The following is a 25934-nucleotide window of genomic DNA, read 5'->3' on the forward strand; positions in this document are numbered from 1 at the left end:
CTCACCAAATTACTAGCCAATAGGATCCAACAGTACATTAAAAAGATTATTCACCATGACCAAGTGGGATTTATTCCAGGGTTGCAAGTTTGGTTCAACATCTGCAAATCAATCAGTGTGATACAATACATTAATAAAAGAAAGAACAAGAATCATATGATAATCTCAATAGATGCTGAAAAAGCATTTGACAAAGTACAGCATCCTTTCTTGATCAAAACTCTTCACAGTGTAGGCATAGAGGTTACATACTTCAATATCATCAAAGCCATCTATTGAAAACCCACAGCAATATCATTTTCAATGGAGAAAAACTGAGAGCTTTTCCACTATGGTCAGGAACACAGCAGGGATATCCATTATCACCATGCTAATCAACATAGTGCTAGAAGTCCTAGCCTCAGCAATCAGACAACAAAAAGAAATGAAAGTCATCCAAATCGGCAAAGAAGAAGTCAAACTATCACTTTTGGCAGATAACATGATACTTTATGTGGAAAACCCAAAAGACACCACTCCAAATCTGCTAGAACTCATACAGGAATTCATTAAAGTGTCAGGATATAAAATCAATGCACAGAAATCAGTTGCATTTCTATACACTGACAGCAAGACAGAAGAAAGAGAAATTAAGAAGTCAATTCCACCCAAAGCCATAAGATACCTAGGAATAAACCTAACCAAAGAGGCAAAGAATCTATACTCAAAAAATTATAAAATCCTCATGAAAGAAATTCAGGAAGACACAAAGAAATGGAAAAATGTTCCATGCTCACAGATTCGAAGAACAAATATTGTGAAAATGTCTATGCTACCTAAAGGAATCTACATGTTTAATGCAATCCTTATCAAAATACCATCAAATTTTTTCAAAGAAATGGAACAAATAATTCTAAAATTTATATGGAACCAGAAAAGACCTCGAATAGCTAGAGGAGTGCTGAAAAAGAAAGCCAAAGTTGGTGGCATCACAATTCCAGACTTCAAGCTCTATTACAAAGCTGTCATCATCAAGACAGCATGGTACTGGCACAAAAATAGACACATAGATCAATGGAACAGAACAGAGAGCCCAGAAATAGACCCTCATCTCTATGGTTAACTAATCTTCGACAAAGCAGGAATGAATGTCCAATGGAAAAAACACAGTCTCTTCAACAAATGGTGTTGGGAAAATTGGACAGCCACAAGCAGAAGAATGAAACTGGGCCAGTTCCTTACACCACACACAAAAATAGACTCAAAATGGATGAAAGACCTCAACGTGAGAAAGGAATCCATCAAAATCCTTGAGGAGAACACAGGCAGCAACCTCTTCAACCTCAGTCACAGCAACTTCTTCCTAGAAACCTCGCCAAAGCCAAGGGAAGCAAGGGCAAACATGAACTATTGGGATTTCATCAAGATCAAAAGCTTTTGCACAGCAAAGGAAACAGTCAACAAAACCAAAAGACAACTGACAGAATGGGAGAAGATATTTGCAAATGACATATCAGATAAAGGGCTAGTATCCAAAATCTATAAAGAACTTATAAAACTCAACACCCAAAGAACAAATAGTCCAATCAAGAAATGGGCAGAGGACATGAACAGACATTTCTGCAAAGAAGACATCCAGATGGCCAACAGACACATGAAAAAGCGCTCAACATCACTCGGCATCAGGGAAATACAAATCAAAACCTCAGTGAGACACCACCTCACACCAGTCAGAATGGATAAAATTAACAAGTCAGGGAACAGCAGATGCTGGCAAGGATGGGGAGAAAGGGGAACCCTCCTACACTGTTGGTGGGAATGCAAGCTGGTGCAGCCACTCTGGAAAACAGCATGGAGTTGAAAACAAAAACTTTTCAACAAAAAGTTGAAAACAGAGCTATCCTATGACTCAGCGATCACACTACTGGGTATTTATCCTATCACTACAAATGTAATGATCTGAAGGGGTATGTGCACCCCAATGTTTATAGCAGCACTGTCCACAATAGCCAAACAATGGAAAGATTGGTTTCCATTTCTTTCTTGAAACAATTAAAAGGTTAAATCATTATATGAATTTTTCCTTTGAAAGGGAAGTATTTGAGATTATCTGAATTTATAATGATATTTATATATGACATTTTTATGTATGATAATTACTGGAAAACATATGGGCACACTCAATAGTGACTCAAATGATCATTTATTCATAGAGCTCCCAAGGAGCTTGTTGGTATTATAAAGTTTCAAATTCTTTCTATTCTCAATTAAATATCATTTAATTTAATGTAATTTAATAATGGTCTGATGGGTAGGGCAGGACTTAAAGAGTACACTGATGTCGAAATACTGGTTAATGAGGAGCCCAGAAAGGATCACAGCTCTATGAGTGAGCCTGAAGACAGCCTCCATTGGAGCCATGAGTTATATCCATGTGGTCCAAATTCTCAATTTGCGCATCAAGATTACTCTAGGACTCCCAAAGACAGTGTGAAAAATTAAGGGGTGAAAATTACATAACTGTGACTTTCCGTTCATTGAAAATGAAGACCATCCACACCTGTCAGGTGTTGTTTGCACACTTGCAAAGAGCAGTGGCCACTTCTCCTTGCTGTCACTTAGCAACAAGCCTCCAAATTACACAGATAAGCACGACAGGTGTTGAAAAGCAAAAATGCGAGAATTCTGAATCTCAGGCTGTCCAAATGTTTCTTACCTATTTTAAATACCATAATGTGGGGCGCCTGGGTGGCTTAGTGTGTTAAAGTCTCTACCTTCAGCTCAGGTCATGATCTCAGGGTCTTGGGATCCAGCCCCACACTGGGCTCTCTGCTCAGCAGGGAGCCTGCTTCCCCCACTCTCTCTGCCTGCCTCTCTGCCTATTTGTGATCTCTGTCTGTCAAATAAATAAATAAAATCTTAAAAAAAATAAATACCATAATGTGTTGTTCAATATTAATCTCTGGTTTGTCTATTCAATCACCCAATCAAATATTTATGTAACTTTTGGATTTAATGTGTTAATAAATTATACATTTTTCTTTAAAAATTCATTCAAAATAAATCACATGCCTGTACCACACATAAACTGTGAAAAGTAAAATGTATCTTTATGAATTATGATTATTACTATATTTTAATTAAACTTTATATTAAATTATTTGACAACGTAACAATCTTAAATGAAGCATACGTGCACATTTTTCCTTAAAAAAATTCCTTTACCTCTTACCAGACAAAAAGGTCTAAGTGATTTAAAAAGTGTCCTAAAGAGGTTTACAGGATTATTGTGTATTTTTATGACAGAGGACTAGAAGTCAAGTAACGTTTGTAAACAGTGTTTCAAGAAACCATTATTATCTTTTTGAATATATTTCTAGAGTTGAAAATTCCATTAAATCCTTTGTTATATAATATTGATCGCTCCTAACAATTACAAAGCCATTTGCTGATAAACAAATCACTTTTACATATGTTCTCATTTCACTGATCTCTATGAAGGGACTTGCCTAAATTTAGCAGTCTATTGGATCCACGATGAACCTTCTATAAACTATTCATTCCAATAAACTAGGGTTGGGAATATCCCCAAAAGTATTAATGAGGATGTAAATCATATAAGAAAAATTAAAGAAGCCAAACATGTTTGGTCTAAAAAGAAATGAAGGAAAAAAAAAGACTAGGGATTACAGGATGTAAGATGATTACTATAAAATCTTCTAGGACTTTAAGGGGTAAATGAAGATTATTTTTATAAATCCTTTCTCACGTAGAGGAAAATAATCACAACTTCCATTTATTGAACACCTTATAAATGCCAGGAGTCACAAACAGATTAGCTCATTTCCATTTTGCAAAACTTGTCAAATTGGGGTTTATCATCTCTATTTGAAAGCTAGATAGATTGTGCTGTGTGAGAGAGAGAGAGAGATTGTATGAGAGACAGAGAGAGAGCGAGAGCGCGGAAACAGCCAGTTAATGCAAGAGTCAGAGCAAAATTATTCTGTATCTTTCTACCCAAAACCCTCACTTAGCCACTGTGACCTATTGGGCACATGAAAATCACATAAATTGCAACAAGACACTAAGAAGATTAAGGGTTTTGGTGTTGCTTTTGTTGTTCTTGTTTTATTTTGTTGGTTTGTTTTGAAATTTCTGAGCTTCCAGACAAAAATCTCTGATTTGGGTGTGCTCTGACTAAGGCAGGCTTGGAATTTTTATTTGTAGCCTTGTTTATGTGGGAAGACTCAACCATGTCACAGAACATTTTGAGATCACGTGCCTTGGTATTTTGCATTTCACATATCCCTGGAGACCCAGTTTCCTCCAGCCTGGGCTTGGTCATCCCTTTACTGAGCTGACACCAAACTAGGAAATAAGTCTTTCTGAGAACGCAGAACTTGTCCTTCAGACAACATCACTATTTGAAACCAAAGCATGGGGAACAATTTTCTTCTCTGCTTCGAGCATTAGAAATGCTATTACTTTATCAATCCCCTAGCAATGTAAACGTGTACACTGGCCTTCTAAAGACCCCCCATATAGATTAGTATCCAGTCTGCATATTTTCCACACATATATATTTTACTTTATTATGAATATATCTGCAGACTCACCACACAGGATTCCCCAGTCTGCAAATGCTATAGTCCTGGTCCTCTAAAAGAGTGGCTGGCTACTAACCAATCTGAAGTTGCAAAGTACTAAGTTAATTTCATTTGATGACATTCTTTCCCCCTGAAAATGTCGTATGATTTTGTATATTAAAGCTAACATTACTTTCTGGATTTCTTGTTTCTCAAGATAATTGAAGGTGTCCCATGGTACTACAAAGCCTGGCTGGCAAGGACAGAGGAAGTTGCAAAAATTAAATTCTAGGATGTACTCAGTAGGCGGGGCATAAAGTTGAACATCAGGTTTGTCTTACCCCCTGGAGGTGATGGGGGAGGGCAGTAACTAACTCTCCCCAGAGGAGGCCCTTTTGATGGAGAAAACTAGAAACCTGAAGGTCCAGAGCAAAACTGAGTTGGAAAGCGATGAACATGACCAGGTATCAGAGCAAAGAACAGGGGGGTTGGACAGGGTGGCTGCCCAGGGTGGCTCAGCGGAGTCCACGAAATGGTTTGCCTGCCATCTTGGCTGGCCCTTAATAAACCAGCCTGGCAGCAGTCCATGTGGCATTTCTCTGGGGCTTCTTAAAAATCCCATGTGGTCCCGACACAGAAACTATAAGTTAATGATGGTCTGCAGTGAACTTGAACTATCTCTAGTACCAGGAAGAGCTGTTCCTGACCATGACATAAATAAAGCAGATTGGTGAGAACAGATTTAAAAAGCAGAAAGGAGGGCGGCCTTTCTGCTGGGTGGCTCAGTCACTTAAGCAGCTGCTTTCGGCTCAGGTCACGATCCCAGGGTCCCAGGATGGAGCCCTGTGTAGTCGGGCTCCCTTCTCAATGGGAGCCTGCTTCTTCCTCTCCCTCTGCCTCTTTCCCCACTTGTGCTTGCTCTCTCAAATAAATAAAGAAAATCTTAAAAAACAAAACAAAACCAGAAAGGAAGGGACTGAGGAAAGGGAAGTGGGGGAGATTTGAGGTAGTGTCCTGGGTGCCGAATTGGAAGAGAAGGGGCCAGGGAGGGGATGGTTGACACGGGAACACAGGTTGAGCCACGAAGGATCCGTATATGGTGGCTTTTCCTCCAGACCCTCCTCAGAACAAGGTCCTGATGAACGAGGGAGTATTCTTTGGAAAAAGGTGAGCAGAGCATATTGAAGAAGGCCGAGATAATAATACTGTCTTTCAAAGTCGTAGTCTCCCTGCCACCCCCCAACCCCCCCCCCACCCCCTTGGTACTGGTAGAATCTCTTTCATTTACTGGCTGTGCTGTTTGGGGAAATCACTTAATCCCCTTAAGCCTTAGCTTCTTTGTCTGTAAAATTGGAAAGACAGTAATACTTGCTTTATGTATTTCATGGATACTCAAGTAAATACCATATGGCAAAAGCACTTGGCTAATTGTCAAGTTCTTGAAAATGAGTTATTAGGTAACTATTGTAAGGTATTCCTTGGGGGCATGAGTAAAATTCTCCGCAAGAGCTTGGAAAGAATGTGTTTCAGTGAGCATTAATCTAGTAACACAGACACACAGACACACACACACACACACACACACACACACACACAAAGAGAGAACATGCAGTGCTCAAGCTACAGGTAAACCTACATCTGAAATGTCAGATCTTATAGTCGGATGCACAACTTCAATCACAGGGACCTGACTGTACACAGAGGCTGAGTTTGGGAAAGTAAGTGCAATTTAGGGAGCAGAAACCCAATCCATTGTAATTCAACCTCTTTGGAAAAAGGTTGTGGACATACGATTGTCTTGTTTGATCCTAGTGCTTCTCAAATATTTTTAAATGGCTTATATTTTAAAATTGAAATAGAACAGGGTAAAATACAAAATATCTGAGGGCATCATGTGTTGCAAGGGTGAGAACTATTTTTAGTTGGGGTAGTTGGTGTGTGTGTGTGTACCCCCGAACTCCAGCACTTTTCTCTGCTTAGGCATACTCTGTCATGGACCACAAAGTTCAGCCTTCTTCTGGTTCCCTGCTCACCTGACAAATTTCTGTCAACTATTTGTTTTTGCATGAAGCTTCCCTATGAGGAGAGAATGCCCTGATCTGCCATAGCCAGACTTCTAACGGTATTTGGTATTCGGCTTGATGTGTAAATTAATTACTGCTGTACTTGGTTTTTTGTGTCAGTTTCAATGAACACAAATGATGTGAGCCTTCCCTTAAGGTGGATCCAGTTTTCGTGTGGGGAATAAAAACCAAGTTTCTAAGCTGGGACGGGTAAATTCATCAGCTTAAACGACACCATGGGAAACATTTTAGTGACACATGAACTTCTCTGGTAACGTCCAACCTTCACCAGCTCCTAGGGTAACCAGCCCTCTCTGGAATGCCTGGGACTGAGAGTGGCTTCCAGGATACAGGGTACCCAACATTAAAACTGAGACAGTGGCGCCTTGGTGGCTCAGTCAGTTAAGTGTCTGGCTTTGGCTCAGGTCATGATCTCAGGGTCCTGGGATCCAGTCCTGTATTGGGCTCCCTGCTCAGATGGGAGCCTGATTTTCCCTCTGCCTGCTGCTCCCCTTGTTTGTGCTCTCTCTATATATAAAATAAATAAAATCTTAAAAAACCAAACCAAACCAAACCTGAGACTACCCTCGGGTGGTGACACCTGAGTAGGCAGAGCAGGGGACCCAGCAGCTGCCCAAGCCAATGGCTTGCATGGCCTTTAGTCCCCCCTCAAGGTCACTCGATTGAGGTTACATCTCTTCAGGTTCCCTGTGAAGTTTCCCTTTCTCATTCCCCCAGGTGTCTGGGAGCCTCCGACCACATCACCCGTGTGCCCAGGCCTTGGCGCAAACAGCTGGCGGCAGGACCAACATACTGAAGCTGAGGCAAGTCAGGATCTAGTGAAGGTCGGTTTCATGCACACACGGCCCTCTTAGCAGTCCCAGACTTCAGACCCACTGAAAGCCTACTTCTTCGCTCCTTACCTATGGTCTCGTATTTATATTGTCCCACCCTATCATGCAATTCCAGGGCTTTACCATCCTTTTACTCAGAGTCTTCCACCTGCAGAATGTAGGTCACAGACTGATGCCATTTTTGAGACCCCTCATCCCAGCCCTGGAGCAGACATTCCACTAAGAGTCACTCTGTCTACACCCGGGACCCCAATCTGACTCAAGTTCTTTTTTTTTTTTTTTTGAAGGGTGATGATGGATGCAGACATGATGTTCTTTGGTCTTAAGAAGGCAAGTCAGAGGAAAACATCTTTCCATAAAAGGTTTATGAAAATATCTTTTTCATAAAAGGTCCAAAGGTCAGAGTGAAAATTGTGCCGCACGTATTTTTCCCAGAACGGCAGCTTCTTTCACTGAGATAAAATTTGTGCCCAATAAATGCTCAGCTACCAAGTATACAGTTAGATAGGACTGACAAACCTATACAACCTTGTTGGCTATCGCTTAATGAAGATAGAGGAAAACATTTTCATGAATGATTCTAAGGGTCCCAGTCAGATTTGTCTTGAGAGGTGCTTTTTAAATTTTTTTAAATTTTGAAATGATTGCATATTTACATGAAGTTTTAAGAAATAAGGCAGAGGGAAAAAAAAGAAATAATGCAGAGAGATCCTGTATAACCTTTTATATACCCTTTACTCACTTTCTCCCGCTAGTAACATCATGCGGAACTACAGCGCAATATGGCAACCAAGATACTGACATCTATGTAGTCAAAATATGAACATTTCCATCAGCACAAGGATTTCTCCTATTGTACTTTTATAGTGAAGCCTACTTACCTCCCTCAATCCTTGACAACCACTAATCTAGTCTTCATTTCTATAACCTTATCATTTTAAGAAAGTTGTAGAAATAACATCATCTGGTGTGCAACCCTTGGGGATTGGCTTCTCCCACTTGGCATAATTCCCTGGAGTTCCATCCACCTTGTTGCAGGTGCCAATAGTTCCTTTTTTGTTACTGCTCAGTAGCATTCCATCTAAGCAGCTCCTATATCTTAGGCAAGTCACCCTACTTCTCTTGACTCGACTTTGCCATCTAAAGTGACAGACTTTTCTTTCAATTGTGCAATTTTTATTTTATGTGTTCTCATCTCCCCTTAGATATCCTTTTGTGATTATAGAACACAGCTCACTCTCCTCTCTCATACAATCTGCTTTCTAGGCTAAAGGCAGGAATAACAAGCCCTGTAGGAGAGGTGGTTAGGGCAGGAAGTGGGAGCACTGAGCTGATCACCTCTGATGATGATTTCTCCTGAATTTTCTATCTCATGAGTGACTATTGGGGTAACCATGGGTTTGACTTGTGCCCCCCCTCTCCTTTCTCCAAGCATCAAGATGAGCTTCCTTACCAGACTAATGTTATTTGATTTTTGGCCTAGACAGAAAATCTGCTGGGCCAAGTACAAGGTTGAGGTCGTAGCTAAAGGAAACCCTCAAAACAATCTAAATTGTTGAAGTTTTTGACATTTGCCAGAAGCCATCACAATAAAAGTCTACAGTTTTGCAAATCGTGTTCCAGGTTAGCAGTTATTCATTCTGTATGGGGTTGGAGCTGGTGCAGTGGTGGAGGCATGGGGAGTGAAATAGAAGCCCTGATAGACTGCCATGAATAATGGAGACCCACATCTACATTTGAGATGAAGCAAAGCAGCACTAGGTTGATAATAACCATCCTTCCATCATTTGTACTGGAAAATTGGGGGCCTTCCCTACTGTGCCTCCCTAGCACTCATATATTCAAGGCAAGGTAACTGCATAATACCTCTTAGATCCTGTCTCCATGTGTTCTTTCTGGAAAAAGTTCACCCCATATATAATTCTGAGACCTGAACTTCCATCTTAACTTGTGCAGCTGCTCATCAGAACTGGGTCGATAATTCTGCATCATTAATTATCTGCACTTTCACTCAGCTTCTCAATAGAGAACTTCCCCCCGCCCATATGTCATTTATTTTTCTTGTGTCAATTTTCTCAGTTTTCAGATGAAAATATCTCAGCTAAGTGACTCCCGACTCTGGCTCTGCCACTGCCCAGGACGTCTCCAATTATCTCAAGAGGTGTCACAACGTTCTTCCCAAACAAATTCTAATTAATTCCTTAATGAAAAAATAGGAATTTTGGAGACAGTAGGAGAGGAGGTAGGACTCTGAGTTGTCACAAAATCTAGCAATGGCAGAGTGTTCTATTCCCAGAAGGTTGGGACTTGCTGGGAATGACAGTCATGGTAAGCTGCAAAGCAATACTGAAAAAGACCAGACAAATGGAGATTTGAACTGTACTGCCTAGTTAGAACTGATTTAGTTTTTAAAATCCAGGCAAGGCTGTATTTTCAAGCAAGGTAGGCATTGCTTAGAATTATCCATAGAAACAGTGTCACAAATAATGATTGGTTTCTTGGGAGACCAAGGATGCCCAGAGCTGAACTAATGGTATTAGTATAAATTCTGGAAAGCTGGATGGGACGGTAGGAGCCATGGCATGCAGAGGGGAAGTCCAAGAGAGGGATTTACAAAATTTTTCTTTCAGAGAAATAGTCCACATGGTTGGGGCTTGGCTTTGATGCTCTTCCATCTTCACTTCCTTGCTTTTTTTCTCTAGGTCTCTGTGTCCTACTGAAACTTTCAGTGCATCTTCAGCAGCCTATTCAAGATGGTCATACCCAGTCCCCAAATGCTCGTGTTCTTTCACTTTGATAGTATGCAAGACAAAACCCTTCCTCAGGGAGTTTTGGCCACCCTGCAAGTCTGTAAGATTGCCCATCATTTTACAGAGGCCTTGTTTGCATTCTCAGCTTTCTGCTCCTAATTCCCACTCAAATATCTGACATCTCAAACTCCACATGTACAGAACTGGGCTTCTGATCTCTTCCCTAGTAATAACACCTTACCACATCTCAGATAATAGTAACTTAATGCAATTAGCTTCTCAGGCCAATAGTCTTGGTGTTACTGTTGATTCTTCTTTCTCTCCCACCTCACGTCCCATAGTGCAGCAAATCTAACCACTTTGACTTGTGGACCACTACTTTGGTAGAACCACCACCATTTCCTACCAGATTCTTGTAATTCCCTAACATATTCTAACTGATGTCCCTTTTTCTACCCTTGCCTTTATATAGTCATTTCCTAATAGAACTGCCATAGCAGTCCTGCAAAATGTAAACAAGTTCACATCATCGTGTTGCTCAAAATTCTCCAAGGTTTTGCCATCTCGCACAGAGTAAAATTGGAAGTCTTTATAGTATATTGCAAGACTCCATGATCTCCCCCCACCATTCCCTGACTGAACTGTTCTCTTACTTTTCTCCCCAATGCCTCCTCCACCCCCCACCTTTCTGTGAATCTCTGGTGTTCCCTCAACACATCAGGCCAGCTCCTATCTCGTTCCCTCTGCCTTGTCTCAGAATTCTCAAGGCTTGCTCTCTACCAACTCTCAGGTCTTCTTGACAAGCCTATTCTAAACACTGTTCATCTATACATAAATGAATAAAGAAGTGGGATCTATCTATCTATCATCCATCATGGAATATTGCTCAGCCATGAAAAAGAATGAGATCTTGTCGTTTATGACAACATGGATGGACCTAGAGAACATTATGTTAAGTGAAATAAGTCAGCCCGAGAAAGACAAATACCCTATGATTTCACTTATATGTGGAGTCTAAAAAACAAGTGAATGAACAAACAAGCAAGAAATAGAAACAAGACTCATATATACAGAGAACAAACTGGTGGTTGCTCAAGAGAAAGTAAGTGGGGAATGAGGGAAAAACACAAAGAGAATTAAGAGATATAAACTTTGAGTTATAAAATAAATAAGTCATGGAGATGAAAAATACAGCATAGGGAATAAAGTCAATAATATTGTAATAATGTTGTATGGTGACAGATGGTGACTCCACTTATAGTGATGAGCACTGAGTAATATACACAATCATTGTATCATATGTTGTCCACCTGATACTAATATAACATTGTATTCCAACTATACTTCAATTAAAAAAATAACATGCAATGTCAGTGTTCAACCCTGACCTTGTAATAATATTTTTCGATATCCTTATAAAATCCCCATTGGCATACACAAAACCATGAGAGGAGATTTCACACCTTCATTAATAGATGCTGCATTTATATTCTAAAAATATAGCCGTGTTTACCAATTAATTTTAATGAACCAGGTTACAGGTAAGCATTTACTATGCAATATGTTGCTGATTAAAACCAGAACATTATTAGCATACGGGGAAGTAAATCATCCTGTAGACATTCATGGGAAAGAGCATATTTTAAGTCTTAATTTTTTACATTTGACATCAATCATTTTTAGAAGTTTGCTTCCCTTGGCTGGCATGGTTAAGCACAAATTTACCTACAATGTGTTTGGTCCCAAATATTCTCCACTTACAGATCTCTCCCATTGCCAGGCTCATACCTCTTGTTTTATTCTATAGAAGGAGCACCAGAATGGGCTAGTCACAGCTTTGCTTCTCAATGGCTGTGTGACTTCAGACAAACGGTGTTCTTTCTGTATCAATTGCCTCAATTGTAACAGGAGAACTACAATGATTCTCTCATTTCCTCCATAATCTATCCTTCATCACAGACACACACAAACTCTCCTTTCTCTACCCCTTCCCTCCCTCCCTCTCTGTCTCTATCCTTCCTACTCTAGCTCTCCGTGTCTCCCTCTCTCACACACACATACACAATTATTGAAAACTTTTTTTAGATTCTACATTTACATAGGGGTTGCAAGATAGTACAAAGTTTCCTGAATACCCTTCACCAAGAGTCCTCTAATATTAACACCTTCCACAGCCATGGTACACACATCAAAACTCAGAAATGTTTGTCTCATTTGAAATCACTTTGCGTTCTTCCACTTCTAAAATTTTATTCATCTCATTTCTGCTTCATGGGATATCTCTTCACTGTGTGCAGTGGTCTTCACACTGGAAGTTCTTACAGATCATTCCAAGGCTTCCTCCACAGCAGTCTACCAGACGTCCACCTCAGGTGGTAGCTCATATACTTATTTGACATTATTTCTTCTTATCCTTCATCTTTCCCATGACACGAGAACCTCCTATCAAGAAAGGATTAATTATATCTAGGGTCCCATAGCAATGGAATGGAACAGAGCCTTCCCATGTACCTCCTATTTCCCCTTGCCCTTGTTGACCATCTTGGACTAGTCCATAAACAAATACCAAACTGTTACTGTGTTAAACCTCTGAGATTTTGAGTTCATTATTCCATTGTGATTACTGTTTTGTTAGAGTCAATGTGCTTATATATTTGCATCAATGTCTTTGGCATCACCATTAATTTTTGTATCTCACTCCTTTCTTCTGTGTTCAATATCCTTCTTACAGAAACACACCTTTTACAAATTTCTTTGTTTGAGTAAATGCCTGAGTAAAATTGTCTTCTAAGTTGGCAGTTTTCTTTCAATGGTATAGCTTTCGTTGGTACTAGTGGAACTCTGCTGACAGATTAACTAATTTATTGCTTTTTATTTCATAGGTCTTACTTCTGATCGATTATAAGATGTTCCAAATGGCTTTGATTTTCTGCAGTTTCTCAACGATTTGTCTGGGTGAAAAATAATTTCATTTATGCTGCTTGGAACCAGGAGGGACAGGGCTCTTGAATTTGAGTGATCATGAATTTCACCAAAGAGTCGATATAATTTTCTCTTTGAATATTTTCTGTCCTTCATTCTCTGTGTATCATTTCAAAAATTCCTACTGAATATGATGTTCTTGCCTATTCTGTTTTCTATTTTTCTCAACTTTTCCTTTGTATTATTCATTTCTTTAGCTTTGTATTATTCATTTCTTTAGCTGCATTCTGGATAATTTTCTCAGACCCAAATTCTAGTCAATTGATTGATGGAGACAGAAAGTAGAGTGGTTGGGTTATGGAAACATTTCTTCAGATCAATTTTGTGTTTGGCTTCCTGGGTGTTCTTGGTTCAAGTTAGTACTACAAATACAAACCCCAGATGTGTGTTAGGTGAGGCCCAGGAGCTAAAACTCTCAGATGAAAGTGTTCTTACTCAAGAAAGATGAAGAATCTCAGGACAAATTTGTTTGTTTTTTAATTAACATATAATGTATTATTTGTTTCAGGGGTACAGGTCTGATTCATCAGTCTTATATAATACCTAGTGCTATCCAATGTCCATCACCCAGCCACGACAGCAACTCTCAGTTTGTTTCCTAAGGTTAAGAGTCTCTTATGGCTTGTCATCCTCTCTGGTTTCTTCTTGTTTCGTTTTTTCCTTTCTTTCCTTATGATCCTGTCTTGTTTCTCAAATTTCACATATCAGTGAGGTCATATGATAATTACCTTTCTCTGATTGACTTATTTTGCTTAGCATAATATGCTCTAGTTCTAGCCACGTTGTTGCAAATGGCAAGATTTCCTTTTTTGATGATTGCATAATATTCCATTGTGTGGCTTCTTTATCCATTCATCTGTCGATGGACATCTAGGTTCTTTCCATAGTTTGGCTATTGTGGACATTGCTGCTATGAACACTGGGGTGCATGTACCCCCACGGATCATGACACCTATATCTTTGGGGTAAATACCCAGTAGTGCAGTTGCTGGTTTGTAGGGTAGCTCTATTTTCAACTTTTTGAGGAACCTCCATACTGTTTTCCAGAGTGGCTGCACCAGTTTGCATTCCCACCAACAGTGTAGGAGGGTTCCCCTGTCTCTGCATCCCTGCCAACATCTTAGTTTCCTGACTTGTTAATTTTAGCCATTCTGACTGGTGTGAAGTGGTATCTTATTGTGAGTTTGGTATGGATTTTCAGGATAACAGTTTTGTCCTTACGTGGGCATTAAAACCCAAGCCTGCAAATGGCCAATTCATAGCAACTACCCCAGGCAGCCACAGCAATGGCCCACTTGCTGGCTTCTCTGTGATTTTAGATCCTTCATTTCTGTCATCCGTATTTCTTATGACCACACATACTTACTTAAACTATTTTTTCTTTTGAGAATATCCAGATATTTTTAGCAAGATTTTTTTCCTGTTCTCTTAGGCTACCATGTTGTTGTAACCAGAGGTTTGCAAGAACTTCATAAAGGGATGCCTTGCCTTCAATCTCACCATTCTCAAATCTACTTTTACACTTACAGCCAGAGATGATTCTGAAATGCAAATGTTACTCGCTGACTTAAAAAATGTGTCATGACCCTAAAGAAAAAGATCAACTCTTTGGGATGACTACAAGGTTCCCCAGAATATGAATCATACCTATCACTAAAATCTCATCCATGAGGTGCCTGGGTGGCTCAGTTAGTTAAGCACCCAACTCTTTGTTTTGGCTCAGGTTATGATCTCAGGGTCCTGAGATAGAGCCCCATGTCAGGTTCCACGTTGGGTGTGAAGCCTGCTTAAGATTCTCTCTCTCCCTCTGCCCCTCACCCCAGCTTGTGAATGTTCTCTGTCTCAAAAAAAATTTTTTTTAATGATAAAAATCTTACCTGTAGCATTCCTGACCTCATTTTCTATCTGTTGGTGACAAAGCACTATTTTTCTGCAAATGGGTCATGTTCTCTTCTACTTTAGAACATTCATATAAGCCGTTCTTTCTGCATAACCCCTCCCCACTTTTAGCATCTCTAATTCTTATTGTTCCTCCTGGTTTCTGCTTAAATGCCACATCTTCCAAAAGGCCTTCACTATGTACATCCTGATAGCATGTGCACTTGCCACTTTATAACATCCTTAATCTTGTAATTATTGTTTAAGATCTGTCTTTCTGTCTTGGTGCTAAGCTTCCAAGAAGTAAGACTGTCTATCTCGTTCACTCCTTTTGGTCTAGCAATTAATCTAGTGACTGACATATAGTAAGGCCCTAATAAATCTTTGGGACAAACAAATGAACCGATTAAGCACTCTATTTGTGAATGGAGTTCCCTGACTAAAGCTTTGCTTAACATCAGATTACTGCCATCAGTTTTAAGAACAAAACAACTCTTTAAGGAAGTTTCTCTTTAAAAAAAAAATACACACACACATACATACACATACATATATGTATATTGGGAGAATTATGATTCTTGAGAAACGAAGACAAAAGTGAGGTAGAAACTTAAACTCCTCTTTCAACTCACGCAAATAAGGCTCTGAGCCGAACAGTCCAGAAGGGAGAAAGACAGGCATGGCTTAGAAAAATTCAACACTGGCATAGTAATGAGAATCAATCAATGAGAATGCTTGGATGAGACAAAGGAATCTTTAAAAGGTGAGCAAAAATAATTTTCTATTTCTTCTGGATCAGTGACCTCCAGAGGGACTTAGAAAAGTCTTAGGATACATGTCGCCATGTTGTCAAAGAGCAGGTCATCTTGTCATCAAATATAGAGTAAGCATGGAGTCACTGGACTATAAATCAATAATACAATTTGGATTTCATCACCATCATGTCAAGATACTCCTTACATTGCCATTTCCAAAACCATTTATTTTAAGAATCAGGCATTCATTGAGTAGAACACTAGAATTTGTAACTGTGTGTGTCCAATACATTCTTAAATAATTTTTTAAAAGATTTTATTTATTTATTTGATGGAGATCACAAGCAGGCAGAGAGGCAGACAGAGACAGAGAGACGGGGAAGCAGGCTCCCCGCTGAGCAGAGAGCCTGATGCGGGGCTCGATCCCAGGACCCTGGGATCATGACCCAAGCTGAAGGCAGAGGCTTTAACTCACTGAGCCAACCAGTGACCCCTCCAATACATTCTTATGACCATGTGAACCTTGATTTTATTTTCTAGCAAGAAAGGAAGTTTAATCATTCACAGCTTTTGCAGATAATATCCTTCCATGCTAATATTCATTTTTATTGCAGGACACAGAGGCAAGCCTCTTTATAAAGCTTTCCTTCTATGTCAAGATATAGGACAAACATGACTTCCAATATGTGGGTTGTCTTTGCTTCTTTTCTTTCATCCTCCTCTTCCCCTTTATTTTTTATTTATTGGCAGAGGCAGAATGCGGGAGGGCTTAAAGAATGAGTTGTTTTCTTTTGAGAGTCTACTAAGTATCCTTTCCCATTGATTCTATCAGGAAAATAAAAACAAAGTAAAAAAAAATAATTTTAAAAGATAAAAATAAACAAAACACAAACATTTCACAAGTGATTATTCTTATTTCCTGAAAGAAGTCCTGACGCAGCCATCTATGATATAAAAGTATGACCATTTAAAAAGCTCTCTGTAGATATATCCATTACTGCCATGGGAAGTGGATGTTGTTAGAAAAATTTAAAAGTCCTTATTAGTGGGACAGAATAGATTATGAAAGGCAATTCCCAAGGCAGTGATGATATCGAAATTGTCTCCCTTCATTCCCAATAGCTCATCAAATAATGACTAAATTTTCTACTTACTTAATGTGCCTGAAATTCTGATACTGAAGATTCAAGTAGCTTATCAAAGCTACATTTTAAGAATGCAAATTCCTTTAGAAGGATTAAGGAATCATTTTCATGTTAGTGTAAGTTAGTTCAACCAGACTGCTTTCATATTATCACAATTTCACTGAACAACTCAGAGATTCAGAGTTTTGATGGGGAAGGGCTGGAGGATTGGGGACTGCATGAAGATACCAATATCCTTAAGAAAGGGGCAAAAAAGGCAATATAAGACTCATAAAGAGAGATAGGAAAGTACTAAAGTAAAAGGGAATTTTCTTCTTCTTCCCAACACCTGAATTAATTCAGTATTCAGGCATTGTATGTAATAGATAATAGTATAGTTAATATATATAGTATACATATGATCTATAAATATATATATATAGTTAGTAAAAATAATATAACAGTATAATTAATACTATTACTATTAGGGTCTGGCTAAATCACAGTTTATACAGTCTTTTGGCACTATCTATATTACCCAGTTGCCATTTAAATATACTTATTGGAAAATATATTCTGAGGTCGGAAAGATACCTTGAGATTGAAATCTTGATGTATAATCATACTTTTGATATTATAGATTGTTCCTAAGTTGCTATGTGCATCATATCACATCACTTTGGAATATGAATTTTTAGGCCAGATACAGTAAGAGCCCAGATGCTTAATTATTAGTTATTCTTTCTTTGGATTCATAAAGAAAAAAAAAGTCTTAACATATCCACTCCCTGGCTGGCTGGGAAAGAAAAACGTCTCTCCAGTACTTTTCCAGACAAATACTTATTTTTGGAGAGTAAGCTGTTAGAGTCTACTGACATTTATAAGGAAGAAAAAGAAAAATCCTCATTTTTTTTTTTTTTAGTTCTCAAGTTGTCACCTATCAGGAACATAGCCAAGAACAGAAAGTAAGTAATAAAAATATCTCTGAGTGACCCCAAGTACCAGTATACCCTGCTCTTTACTCGGGAAAACTACTCAGACTAATCTCAACCCTTCTTCACTCTTACTTTACATACGCTTGCAGTAAGTTGCATTGCCTGGTTTCCAAGTCCAAAATAGTCTGGAGGCAGTAACTAAGGGGTGGTATGGGAAGAGGGCCTTATGTAACCTCATGGAATAAGGGACATGTTACTTTTAAGAGAACTTCTCTTTATTTTTCTTAAAACATTTTCTTTTGAAGCTTACCTTTCTTGAGTAAATACTCTTTCCCAACTTTAGGGCTGAGCTCTTGAGACATGACTTAATTAAATCTCGCTCAATTTGATGAGGTAGGAATTGCTATCAGCATGTATTGTTTTCTACTTCTTCTCACTTTACTCTCACAGAACTAAGTGGTTAGGTAGGGATATTATATTTGTTGAATTCATATTAAATTCATATTATAGGTTATGTAATATTTGAAGGATAGCACGAAGGACAATGTTGTAGGAAAATCTGCTATCATGATTGCTGTTAAGAGAATATATATATTCATATATCCTGCCTCTCATTAGAGAAGGGTCCAGGAAGGACATGAGCAGGTTCCCTGCTTATCCCACACCAGCAACCAATCACCACTTTTGCTTACACAGTTTGTTCTACCCTTAAATTTAGGCAGCACTTAGGCAAGCCTGCAAGCATATGCACGTATACACAGAAGATGTTCTCGAATTTACTAGTAATCAAGGAAATGCAAATTAAAATCTGTTCATATTACTTATAATAAGAATACATTGATGCTATGAGTAGAAATTTGTAGAACAATTCAGAGATTGACTTGGCAATACCTACCAATGTTATATCTATCCTATTACCCAGAAATTCTACTCATAGATCTATGTGCTAGGATTAACTCTCACGCATGCACATACAGACAGAAATATAATACTACTACCGGAAGCAATTTTATGGTAGAAAAATCAGGAAGAAAAAAAAAAAAAGAAAAATCAGGAAGAATCCAAATGTCCTTCATTAAGACAATGTTCCCATTATTGCTTATCTACCCAATAGGATAATATAGAGCAATGAAAAATCCACTGGCCCAGAGAGCTACATATATCCACATGGATGAAAATCCAAGTTTAATAATGAATGAGGAAAGCAAGTTTCAGAAAAATACAAAACAGTATACCCTTTATATAAAATTTAAAACCCTAAATATTACTCAAGCAAACATACATACAAAAAAACCTCCAAAGAAATCCTCCAAATCCTAGGCCATAATTACCTTTGCAAAGTGTAAATTTTTATCAAAGAGGCATCGACAAGGGGCATTAATTCTTTTTGTAATATGTCATTTTTTTAAGTTGAGCAAGACATATATATGTATCTGTTTTATTATTTCAATACTTTTTTTATGATTTAAATATTTCAATATAAATTAAAAATATGTAAAATTAAGGCTGCCTGGCTGGTTCATTCAGTAGAGCCTGTGACTCTTGACTTTGGGGCTGTGAGTTCAAGCCTCACAATGAGAGTAGAGATTATTTTATATATATATGTATATTTTATATATATATATATATATATATGCAATACATATATATACATATGATGTACATATAAGATACTGGTTACTACTAAGTCACAAAAACTGACACACCAAAGCCAAAACTCTCTTAAATGAATATCATCAAGATGACAATGGAATTAAATGTGAGACAGGAAACCAACAAAATCCTAGAGGAAAATATAAGCAGCAACCTCTTTGACCTCAGCTATAACAACTTCTTACTAGATATGGTAAGGGAAACAAAAGGAAAAATGGAGGTGAGGGAAACAAAAGCAAAAATGAACTACTGAGACTTCATCAAGATAAAAATCTTCTGCACAATATCACAAATCAACAAAACTATGGAATGGGAGAAGATATTTGCAAATGGCATATCTGATAAAGGGTTGGTATCCAAAATCCATATAGAACTTAACAATCTCAACACCCATAAAACGAATAATCCAGTTAAGAAATGGGAAGGCATGAATACACATTTTCCAAAAAGACAACCATATGGCTAACAGACACATGAAAAGATGGTCAACATCACTCATCATCAGGGAAATACAAATCAAAACCATGATGGGATATCATCTCACACCTGTCAAAATGGCCAAAATCAACAACCCAAGAAACAACATTTGTTGGCACAGATGCAGAGAAAGGGGAGCCCTCTTGCACTGTGGTTGTCTGGCACTGGTGCAGCTACTCTGGAAAACAGTATGGAGTTTCCTCAAAAAGTTAAAAATAGAAGTCCCCTATGACCCAGTAATTGCACTACTAGGTATTTACCCAAAGGATACAAAAATACAGATTCAAAACTGGTACATGCACCCCAATGTTTATAGCATTATCAACAATAACCAAAACATGGAAAGAGTCCAGATGTCCATTGACTGATGAATAGATAAAGAAGATGTGGTACACACACACACACACACACACACACACACACTGGAATATCACTCAGCCATAAAAGGAATAAAATCTTGCTATTGGCAATGACATGGACAGAGCTAGAACGCATCATGCTAAGCAAAATAAGTCTGTAAGAGAAAGACACATATATGATTTCACTCATATGTGGAATCTAAGAAACATAACAGATGAACATAGGTGAAGGGGGAAAAGAGAGAGGAAGAGAGACGGAAACAAACCATAAGACACTTCTAACACTAGAGAACAACCTGAGGGTTGCTGGAGGGGAGGTTGGTAGAGGATGGGCTGAATGGGGGATGGGCATTAAGGAGGGCACTTGCTGTGATGAGCACTGGGTGTTGTGTGTAAGTGATGAATCACTGAATTCTACTCCTGAAACCGATACTGCACTGCATATTCACTAACTAGAATCCACATAAAAATTTGAAGAAAAAAAAAGATGACAGTGGAGTTGTATTTCCCCAAAATTCAATTACTTGCTAACCTCCACTAATAGAAAAAAAGCTGAATTTCAGGAATGGAAAGATGCAAATATTCAGACACAAATGGGTACACACACCACACACACCTGCACACACACATAGACACACATACTCATCTGCACACGCATTAATAACTAGGGTAAAAAAATTCATGCATGAAAGGCATGTATACTATACTTTGAAAAACACAGTGAGTAGGCATTTTTTTTTTAAAGATTTTATTTATTTATTTGACAGAGAGAAATCACAAGCAGGCAGAGAGAGAGAGGAGGAAGCAGGCTCCCTGCTGAGCAGAGAGCCCGATGCGGGACTCGATCCCAGGACCCTGAGATCATGACCTGAGCCGAAGGCAGCGGCCTAACCCACTGAGTTAAGTCAGTTAAGCAGCCCACTCTTGATTTTGGCTCAGGTCACAATCTCAGTTTTGTGGGATCCAGCCCTGAGATAGCCTCTGTGCTCAGCATTACCCAGAAACAAAATTCAAAAGCTCAGGAGAGTGGAGTGTTTTAATGTAGGACCAAATGTTTATGATCATAACATATATTATTATTATTATAGTCACTGCTTTTATTGTCAGTAAATCCGTCAATTTTTCTGTCCATCCTTTTATTCCCTTAATAGTACACTTTAACCAATCAAGCAATGTTACACTCTTTACTTACTTTTAGAAGCTCAACCATCAATAACATGCCCCTCTTACTCATGCGGGGGCATCGATTATTCCTAAGTGGGCTAATAAACAGGGCTACAGAGGGAATTTCACTCTTTGAGCAGTATTTTTCATTCCAGGTCCCTGCTGCCTATATGAAAGAGGAGAAATGGCTAAAAAGCAAAGCCCACTGTTTTGTATTGGCCTCACCGTATCATGGATCTATAGGAGCAGTTTCTATAGCTGGAAATGAAGGTCTTTGCATTGGCTTTTATTTTCAGAGAGAAATAGTGTTTAGGGAACTAAAATAATTCTTTTTGCTCAGGATCACTGAGATGCCCTATTGTAGAATTCCTTAGTCATTTGCACCACTGATGTTATGCATCTTCTTGCTCACATGTAAACTCCTGGATTCAAACCACTAAGCTTAGGCAAATAACTAGGTAAGGTTCATTTAGAGTAAAGTTGTAGTTTTATTTTTTACTCCTGAAGGAGATGGTTCTAATTTTTAGCAGAAATGTTCCCTAGGCTAGTGGGTTTGGTATTAAACTCATATCTTGTTCATCATCAATTGTTACCTTTTTGGTTGATATAATGAGTAAAGCTTAGCGGTGAAGTCCACCCAGACAGGATCTTTTTCAAGAAAGGCATGCTGTGTAGACCTTTGTTTCAAGAAAGGTAGCACCTAGCCACAGTGCTGGCTGAAGCCTTCCACTGAGATCTCCACTTTACTATGTACCACAGACAAAACAGGGGATTGTGAGTTTTTATTTGTGTGCTTGAACTTGATAAATAGCCCTCAAGAATGCCATACTAGTTAAATCATTTCATTAGCTAAAAGCTAAATATCGAAGGGAAAATCCCTGAAGAGAGGTGGATGAGAGAGTAGTACGGTTTTGAATTTTAATGAAAACAGCCAATAGAATGTCAGTTGATTTTATCCATTACTACTCAAAAAAGAAAACCCCCAAGGTGTAGATGTAAATTTTTAAACCATCTTCACAGTGTTTGGAAAGACCATTCATTCATTTGCGGAGTAAGGAATTTGACTCGCACAGATTGGACAGTCATTGTTGGAGAAGGAGGTGAGTGTCCCCCTAGTTTTGTGTCTGAGGCTCAGCCAGAAGCTGTCCATTTTTTATAAGAAGGTGACCCATGTAGAGACTAAGTGATGTGCTAGAGAAGACCATCTTCCCTGTGATGCTGCTGAACGAGGTATTGCCTGGCTGATGGACTGGTTATCACCAACCTGTGGTAGGCTTGGGCAGATATTGGACTTCTATAAATGTAATGTGTACTCCACTCTGGAGCTGTCTTTCTGACACTCCAGAAATTTCTACCTGGCCATCTATTTATTAATAGACCCAAACTACAACAAGACCCTGCAAAAATGTGCATTATAAGCAATGTAATTCAAGGACCTGCTTTAGGAAAATTAGTAAGTGTATGGAACCAAGGCTTCCCTGCAATTATCTATTGACATGAGCATCACTGGTAAACACAAGATAGTGAGGATCCCTGATGTCCGTGCACAGTCTGTCAAATGCATCAGGGAACTCAATTAAAAGAAGGCTAAGCCTGATGATATCTAGACAGAGAGCCACTATCTCCTTTGGAAATAGGATATACAAATTCCAAGTCATGACAGCGTAGGTAAGATAGTTTCCTATTAAAAGTTGGGGGGGGGGTTGGAAATTGAAGATTGCAGGGCCAAGAAAGCACTCTCAAAGTTTTTTTCCTTGACATCTGGCCTTCCATTCTTTGCCCCTCTCATAGCTCTCTTCTCAAGACCATCCCCCCATTGTCTCCCTTACATTTTTCTAACACTGGTGAGTATGATCTAATAAAATAATTGAAAACAAGTGCTTTGGTGAGTGACTTTGGCCATAAATTTCAAGATATTATTTTATTTGCAGGCTGACATTTTTAAGAGATTTATCACCATCCCAGAGAAGAAACACACCTACTACATTTATTGTACATGAATCTACAATATGGTGCTCGTGAGTTGATGGTAATCTACAATTCATGCTGGAGTGGGATTTATCAAAAATGAAGAGATTCCCCTTTCTTCCACAAATCATGTAACGTGCTATTGGCCATATAAAGATACAAGATAAAACTGTGTTAATGAAAGTTGAGTTTTTAGAATATCTATAGTGTTCACTTCAAAGAGTAAAATTTTCCCAGTTTTTATTTGTCATTAATCTTACTGTTCCATTTTTACTGAGACTTCTACTTCATAATCAACTCCTCAGGCTTTAGGCCAACTTGGTATGAAAAGTCTTCTCATGTGGTGGCCTAAGGGGAAGGTGAGTGCAGGGTATGCGGAAACTCTCTGTACTATCTTTGTGACTCCTCCATAAATCAAAAATTATTTCAAGACAAAGTGTTTTCTTTTCTGTTGTTTTATTTTTAAAGCCTTCGGAGGTGAATTTGTTCATTTGTCGGTGTGTTGATATTGGATTGAATTTTCTATCCGAACTTTATTATTATTTTTTCTTTCTTCTTTTCCGAGACAGCAGGTATGCACCAAAGATTATGGTCAGATAGGTGCCCCTTTTATTTTTTTCAGAGAGGTTTTTTTTTTTTTTCCATTAAGAAGGGGAAAATGGCCATTTCTTCTAAACACTGAGAGCACAAGACAGTGTGTACACTCTAGTAGAAATCCAGCTGCTTCTTGAGGTCGGTGTGTAAACTGTTTCTCATCTTCACATTGACAAACAAGCTCAAACTTCAGAATACATCATCCACTAGAAATTGTTTTATTAAAAGTTTCTCTAGTATGGGTGTGCCTTTGTGGCTCAGTGGGCTAAGCCTCTGCCTTCAGCTTAGGTCATGATCTCAGGATCCTGGGATCGAGTCCCGCATCAGGCTCTCTTCTCAGCGGGGAGCCTGCTTCCTCCTCTCTCTGTGCCTACTTGTGATCTCTGTCTGTCAAATAAATAAATAAAATCTTTAAAAAAAAGTTTCTCTAGTATTGATTTCTTCAAATCCTTTTATTTTTATCAGGAAAAAATTTTAAGCAGAAAAAGTACTCAATTTAGGCAGAAGTGCAAATTAATTTCAGCATGTGCTTTTCAATCATGTTTCCATTTTGTAAATAGAATTACAAAGAGCAAAACTTAGCATACATGATGAATTTCAGGTTTTCTTGGGTGGATATCTAGAAGTGGATCAATGGAGTGCTTTCTTCAGCAGCACATCTACTAAAACTGGGACAATAAATAGAAGATTAACATGGTCCCTGCATAAGGACAACATGAAAGTTTGGGAAGCATTCCATATTTTTATGCCCTTTAAAATTATGTTCAGTTCTTTGCTTTAATAATAAATAAATAATAAATAAAGTTACTCTCATATAAAAAAAACTGAAAGCAGATAATATGGATACAGATCTTCCTAGACCTTTGATATGTACAATATCAGTTAGTACTTGGGAAAAAAAAGACTTATACCAAAACACACCTGGAAATGACCTTTCTTTCCTTCTCTTTTCCCCCGCATAGTCATGTTGCTAGCCATATGCACCACGCATTCAGGAAAAGGGCCATTTCAGTATGGCTGCTGAATGTTACATAATGTGCTTCTAGGAAGCATAATTCTATATAGAATCCTCTTTTACAAAGCTGCACTTCACACTGGGAATTGGAAGGCAATTTATTTTCAGAGTCATTCTTTCTCTCTTTGGCTGGAAGTCTCAGCCAGTCCTTCCTAGGTAGTCTCCTCTTGGGTAATCTTCCTAGCAACATCTCAGCAAGCAGACAGACAATTTCTTTTTCCCTTGGACAAGCTCCAGTTCACTTGGTGAACTTGGTGTTTCCTCAAAGCTGATCCTCTATCTGCTGCGTTTTGAAACCTAGTCTTACAGTGACCCAAGAGAGCCCACCAAACAGGCGGTAATAGGTGTCGTTTTCCTCTGTAGTGTTGAACTTTACTACCAGAAGAACTAGGCAAAAATTCCTGGGCTGAGAATCACAGAATTCAAACTGAATCACAGATATTCTCTGTTCACTCAAGCCTATAGTCCAAACTAAGTGCAAAAATGATGTCAGTTTGTTTATGCATAAGCACATTCTCTATTATGGATTGTTTAGTCTGCCATGCTATTCTATCCAACCCATTATCCTGTTTCTTTCATTGCTCCTTACTCTAATTCTATTGACCTTTCAAACTTTAGCTTAAAATGCATCTACTCCACCAAACCTCTGTAGATCACTCATGTCAGCCTGAAATTATGTATTTCTTCTTTGAATTGCTGTTGGTATGCTCATGCATTAGCATGTGATTATCATCAGCCTCTCAAAGAGCCATTTAAAAATTTCATTGTTATTTAATGAGAAACATGTCTCAGGTTTAT

The 25934-nt window shown here is 38.5% G+C and overlaps 1 non-coding gene across 1 annotated transcript; it reads left to right on the top strand.

Annotated features, from left to right (window-relative positions):
- The first annotated feature begins 24759 nt into the window (after window positions 1-24759).
- Window positions 24760-24866, top strand: LOC131822332 (U6 spliceosomal RNA). Its single transcript, XR_009350209.1, has one exon. It is a non-coding gene; the product is annotated as a U6 spliceosomal RNA (small nuclear RNA).
- The last annotated feature ends 1068 nt before the right edge of the window (window positions 24867-25934 follow it).

Source organism: Mustela lutreola, chromosome X (genome assembly GCF_030435805.1).
Source record: "Mustela lutreola isolate mMusLut2 chromosome X, mMusLut2.pri, whole genome shotgun sequence".
Lineage (NCBI taxonomy): Eukaryota > Metazoa > Chordata > Mammalia > Carnivora > Mustelidae > Mustela > Mustela lutreola.